Source organism: Ursus maritimus, unplaced genomic scaffold (genome assembly GCF_017311325.1).
Source record: "Ursus maritimus isolate PB19 unplaced genomic scaffold, ASM1731132v1 scaffold_25, whole genome shotgun sequence".
Lineage (NCBI taxonomy): Eukaryota > Metazoa > Chordata > Mammalia > Carnivora > Ursidae > Ursus > Ursus maritimus.
The window spans coordinates 2,756,193-2,762,567 of NW_024425008.1; the positions used below are offsets into that span (position 1 = coordinate 2,756,193).

General features: G+C 59.1%; 1 long non-coding RNA gene across 2 annotated transcripts; it reads right to left on the bottom strand.

Moving 5' to 3' along the window:
* Positions 1–1,677: 1,677 nt before the first annotated feature.
* Positions 1,678–6,174, bottom strand: LOC103656771. 2 transcript variants are annotated; one of them, XR_566692.2, is made up of 5 exons: positions 5,980–6,174; positions 5,243–5,325; positions 3,847–4,756; positions 2,892–3,005; positions 1,678–2,341 (listed from the first exon to the last, which is right to left on the bottom strand). It is a non-coding gene; the product is annotated as an uncharacterized LOC103656771 (long non-coding RNA). The 2 variants fall into 2 exon arrangements; XR_566690.2 differs by lacking the exons at positions 1,678–2,341; positions 2,892–3,005 and having other exon boundaries at positions 3,717–4,756.
* Between the last annotated feature and the right edge of the window lie 201 nt (positions 6,175–6,375).

The following is a 6,375-nucleotide window of genomic DNA, read 5'->3' on the forward strand; positions in this document are numbered from 1 at the left end:
CCCCCCCCCCGAAGGATTCAGCCTATGGCTGCCCAGCCCTCGGGTCAGGTGCCCACCCTCATCCAATCAGAGACCTCCCCTGGCTTGCGGCTCTGCCGGGCAAGGCGCTGGGCTGCTGAGAGCGTGGGGGTGTGGCCAGCTGGGCCTGAGCTAATTGTGATATTTTAAATGTGACGGCTCTGGCGTGGTTGCTGGCCAGGGCTCGGGGAAACCTGTGGGGCCTCTTTCCATTCCTCTGCTCAGTTGCAGAGCGTTCCTGGGTCTTAGTGAGCGCAACCCTACGTCCAGCCTGATCCTCCCTGGCAGCCCTTCCCCCTCCTGCCCTTCGCCGCCCCACACCCCTCCCCACTGCAGTCCCCTCTCCGTTCAGTTTCTTCATTCAGGCCCATGTATGTGCCAGGCGCTGCAAGGGGTGTCAGCTATGAAGGGGATGCGCCCCCACACACCATGGAGAGACGTCTGCAACAGCCATCTGAGCCCATAGGCTCCCACAGGGGATGTTTCTCAAACCCGTGTCTGACCATAGCCTTCCTCTGTTCAACACCTTCTGGTGGCTCCCCATCGCCTCCCGGAAAAGGCTAGACCCTGTGGTTGGGAGAATAATGGCCCCCAAAGATGGCCCCGTCCTCATACTGGGAACTGTGGACCTGTCTTCTCCCCTGGCAGAAGGGATTTTGCAGGGGAGGTGAAGTTAGGGAGATAGGGAAATGATCCTGGATTATCTGGGTGGGCCCAGTGTCATCAGGAGGGGCCTCTACAGGTAGAAGGAGGCAGGAGGCCTCTGGAAGCTAGAAAAGCCAAGCAAACAGGTTCTCCCTGGAAAGCCTCCAGAGGGAACACAGCCCTGTCCATCCGTTTTGGACTTCCGACCTCAGAGCTCCAAGGTAATAAATGCCACTACATTTGTGGCCATTTGCTGTTACGGCAGCAAGAGGAAGTCAATACAACCGCAACCCTTCCTTGGGTCCCTAAGGCCTGCCTACCTTCCAGCCTGGAAGGAGCCTCTCCCCTCCGCCACTGCCCCGAGCTCCTTTGCTCCCAACGCCTTCACTCATGCTGTCCCTTCTGCCTGACTTAATTCTCCTTCCGGAGCCTGGCCAGTAACTCTTCCCCAATCCCAACCTCATCCCAGTGTCCCTTCCTCAATGGAGCCTTCTAGATCTTCAGGATTCTCTACCTTAAACAAATGAGGAATTTGTTGGAAGGTAAAGGAGTAGTCCTTGGGCTCCAGACCTTGCAAAGGACAGGCCTGGGGTTTCTAAATGCCCCCCCAGGTGGCTCGGCAGTGATTAACCCTGTGCCGGTGGGCTCTACCACTCAAGACCCACGTTCTGGCTTATCATGGGCTACACACCCACCCACGGTCAAAGGGAGGGGGGACGCCTTAGCTGGTGGTGCTGCCCTGATCTGAGGGCCACAGAAAAGCCTGGAATTTGAGAAATGTAGAATCAACAGGTGTCCCCTGCCCCTTCTGGTCCACCCCCCAGGGGCTGAGTCGCCCCTTCAGGCTACATCTCACCCTGGCAGCTCCCTGGTCCCTAATCTCCCCCATGAGCCCTCTAAGGACAGACAGCTGAGTCTGTCCTGGACTTGGATCCCTTACTAGGCGGGCTGCCCTGCACCTTCCCGAGCAGGCCTGCTGGGGAAGCAGCCAGATGTGGGCTCTGGAGGGGGAGACTCCCCCCAGGAATCACTGCCTGCGGCTGCGGGGAGCTCAGAGGCTGAGGGCTCTCGGGCGGGGCATCGGCCTCCCCACAGGAGGACATAGCCCCGCAGGGTGGACAGAAGAGCCTGGAGACCTGCACCCCATGAGTGTCAGCACCCCACACCCTCAAGCAGCCTTAAGACCAGACCCCCCCCACCCCGGCTCTCCGTTCACCTCGAAAAAGGGTGGCTTTGAGCGCCTCACACCCATTAAGACCGTTATTGTAAAATAAAATAAAATAAAATCTGAAAAAAAAAAAAAAGCAAGTGTTGGCGAGGCTGTGGGGAGACGGGAGCGCCCGCGCTGTGGGTGGGCGTGCAAAACGGTGCTGCCGAGGTAAAGATCAGTGTAGACGTTCTTCCCAATGTAAGCATGGGATTACCATGTGACCCAGCAGCTCCACCTCCAAGTGTCACACCCGAAAGGCCTGAGGGCAGGGACTCAAGGAGAGAGTTGCACCCACGAGCTCATGGCAGCACTAGTCACAACACTCCAGGGCTGGAAGCAGCTCAAGTGTCCGTCGATGGGGGGTAGATGGACAAAACGTGGTCTGTCTGCACGACGGGATACCGTTCAGCCACAGAAGAGAGGAGACTGGCGCCGGCGACCACACGCACGGACCTCGAGGACATGACACTGAGCGACACAAGCCCGTCACAGAGGGACAGAGATCGCCTGATTCCACAGGGCTGAGTGGGCACCAGGGGGCTGGGGAGGGGGCTGGGGGTCAGTGTTTAATGGTGACAGAGTGTCAGGCTGGGGTGATGAGAAGGTTCTGGAGACGGACGGTGGTGGCAGCTGAACGACAGTGTGAACGTGCTTCACACCAATGAAACGGTGAAGGAAGTAACTCTCACGTTACACGCATTTCACCACAACTAAAAACATTGCAGGGGGAGGGTCCTGGGAAGGGCACATCTCCTCCCAGACTGCTTTTATACCATCCTGAAGCCAGAAGGGCCACCTGGTTCCTAAAGCTTGGAGAGCAGCGCTGCCCAGTTCGGGGTGGGGAGGTGGAGCCCGAGCCACTTTCTCAGCACCCCCTCGCTCAGCACCACCACGGGGGTGACCCCCAGAGCTCGGAAGCCCCAGCTCAGCGCCCCTCCCAGGCTGATGGGGCTTGGGGTCCAGGGCTCCAAAGGCAGGGACAGGGCTGGTCAGAGCTTCGAGGGCCCTTTATTGTCACCTGGAGCTTCCTGGGTGACAAGGCGTGGCTTGCAGAGCACTGGGCAGTCAGAGCCGGTGGGCAGAGGGCTCCTGGGGGCAGGCCTCCCGCGAAGGGTCAAGTCAGGGCCGCTTCCTGTGGGGCACAGGGGGCCAGAGGGGCATGTGGGCAACCTTTGGGGGGTCTGCAATTCTACAGTGTTAAGAACAGCTTCCAGAAATTCCCTTCCTCCTCTGCAGACATTTCCAAAGATTCTGAGAGCATTAATCCAAGTGCAGGAATAGTCCTGGGAGAAAATGGTCATTGCTAGAGGCTGAGTGTTGTCTGGGGGGCTCATTAAACCCCACAGCCGCCCTGCCCCAGGGAAAGGCAGGGCTGTGTAGGGGGAGGAGAGAGGAGGAAGGAGAGGCCCCTTGAATTGGGAGAGGCGGAGGGCAGGCAAGAAGAGGGGTGACCCTCAGTGCTCCCTGAAGCCAGTTCAGCCCTGGAGGGGAACCGGCTCGAATGAGCGTTTTCAAAACCAAGCCCTTTAAGTGTGTCATCTCATCTGAGCCTCCTGGAGGTAGACTGTCACCCACATGTCACCAAAGAGACAGCTGAGCCACCGACCCATCAGCTAACTGCCCAGGGAGCCGCCCCTCAACGCGGCAGAGCCGGTGCCCAAATCCATGGACACACCCCTTCCGCTACCCCAGAGCCCTGCAGGCTCTGAAACGCAGTCCCCACCCCCACCACCCCCCCCACAGCTATGGCTCGCTGACCTCTGGCTAGTAACCACGTCATCGTTCTGCAAACAGTTGACCGACTCCTCTCTCTGGATCCGTACTGATTAAGATACATTTTGGCTCCCTAACAAATGCCCCCCAAACACTGTATTAAACAAGATAGCAGGGTTCTTCCCTTGCTCATGACACAGTCTGTGCATCAGCAGTCTTGGTTCTTTCTACCTTGCTGCTCTGTGATCCTCAACACCCACCTTCCATCCCGTAGTCAGTGTGGCTGCTCCAGCTCCTGCCATCATGGCTGACATCCAGCAGTAGGTACAGGGGGAAGGGAAAAGGGAAGCCACCTCTCTTTTCTCTAGAGGCAGGACCCAGCAGTTACATGGGTCACTCCTTACATGTCACTGGCAAGGGTCTGGTCGAATAGCTGCACACAGCTGCCAGGGGGCTGCAAACTTGAACAGGCAGCCATGTGCCCAGCTTGAATTCAAAGTTCTCTTACTTTAGGAAAAGAGAAGAATGGATATTGGGGGACAACTAGCAATCTCTGCCACTAGAACACAATCTCTCCTCCCTCCCAGGACCATGATGAACCAAGGTCATGGGTAAAAGGCAGCAGCAGACTTCAGGGGGAGGGAACAGGAGATCTGAGGAGGAATCCAAGGTGGCTGCCTGGAGGAGGCAACATCTGGGCCAAGCCTTGAAAAACAACGAGGGGTTGGGATGGAAAGGAGTTCCAGAAGGAGATGATAGAAGTAGCAGATACAGCGCATATGGAGAAATTGTGGTTCAGTGTGACAAGTGTGCACTTGGAGGCAGAAGTCCTGGGTTCAAGTCCAGACGCTGAGTAGCATAGCAAGGCGCCCAGTCTCCTGGAGCCTTGGTTGGCTCTTCATGAAAGGCTGATGGCCTCCATCCCACCTCCTCGTGGGCCCGTGAGGAGGCGGGTGCTGGGAAGGGCCTGGCACTCCGTGGAGTCACTGCAAGGATGTCTCCGTGATGGGGTGTCGCGTTGGTGGTGGACAGCGGCAGGACGTGGAGCTGCGAAGGGAAGCCGGGGTCGGGGGGGGGTCATACCAAGTGGTTTGGGTGTCCTTGAGAAGCGGTGTGCCGTTGCATGGCAGGGCAGTATCCTGAGCAGACAGCAGCTTTGCAAACATGACTCTAGACGACGGAGAGGAGGAGGTGAGGGCAGAGACGTGGAGGCCCAGGAGGAGGCGGCTACGAAATCCCAGAGAGACTTCGCGGTGAGGCCCGCTGAAGCCAGATGGCCATGGAATCTAACCAGGCCTCTGGGAAGACCGCCCGGAGGAGGGAGCCCCTAAGTTGTGCCAGCCGGACAGGGCGGTGAGGAGGGCTTGCCCCAGAGGACCAGAGAGGGAAGGAGGGATGGGCTGAAGCCAGGGGATGCCCAGAGCAGACAGGACCCACCTTCCCCAGAGATGCCTTCCCCCCAACCACTCAGAGCCCCCCCCAGGAGTAGGCACTGTGCCTGGCGCCACACCCACAGCCTGGCTGACCCCCCAGCAGCCTCCAAGGTGGAGACCCTGCTCCCAGTTAACAGAGAGGAACCCGGAGCCCAGGCAAGGCTGATCACTCCACTGAGACCGCACAGCAAGCACCCGGGCTCCGTAGTCAGACCCAGCGTACCCAGCACTCTGGGTCCTTCTGGGGCTCTGAGACGTCCTTCAGAAGTACACCGTCAGCCCCCCGGACTCAGGAAGGCTTTCAGCCTGAAAAAGGGACGAAGACCAAGAAGGGCTTTACCCATGACGCGTCCTCGAGACCTCCCTGATGAAGCAGGAAGAGCTGCCCCATTGAACAGAAAGACAAACTGAGGCCAGAGAGGTGAAGTCCTGTGCCCAGGTCACGCAGCCGGTGGGTGACCAGCAGGATTTGCATCCAGGTCTCTGACTCGCCCTGGTTCCCACCATCCTCCCCCTCCCGGAGACCTCTCTCCCCTCCCCCCCCTCCCCCGCCGCTTTCCTGGCTCTCTCTCAGGGAAGAGAACGTGCTCTGAGTCTCTGTTTCCCTGGGAGAAATCCATTTTCAGAATCTGGAGGTGTTGAAATGTGTTCTTTTTTCCTCTCCAAAGAGCCCTTCTTGAGGACAGAGGTGCCCCGAGAATCCCTCTGAGGCCACCACCAGCCAGGCTAGAGCTCGGGGCTGCCCATCAGGAGGGCATGGCCCCAGCAGTTCACCCCGAGCAGGGTCTCGGGGAGGTGACCTTATCCATCCTGGCACAACGGGCAGCTGGGCTGCTCCAAGAGCTCTGGACACGCCTGTGACCTCTAGCCCCGACCTCAGAGGACACTTATCTGCCCCCATCCCCGACTGCTTGGCAGGGGCACTCCTGCCTCCGGAGGCAAGGGGGTTACTGAGCCCACCTGCCCAGCCCAGGTGCCCAGGGCAATTCCGTGCTGTCTCCACCAGACTGGCCCTCTCTCAGTGACAGCTGGGCCCATGATGGTCACAGGATTCTCGTGCCCTAAAGGAGCACGGGCATTGCTGCGAGCATCTGCTACCCCGCAGGGCCAGCCCTGGGGGAGCATGGTTGTAGGCACAGGGGGTCACCTGCAGAGTGAAGAAGGGAAGGAGGGGGCTGGTGTGAAGGAGATACAGAGAGGAGGAAGGGAGGAGGAGGGAGGGAGGGAGGGGGAGGGGAGGGAGGGGAGGGAGGGAGGGAGGGAGGGAGTGGAGAGAGAGGAGGGAAGGGAAGGGGGAGGGAGAGAGGGGGCAGGTGTGAACAGGAGGAGGGGGAGGAGAAGGAGGGAGACAAGGGA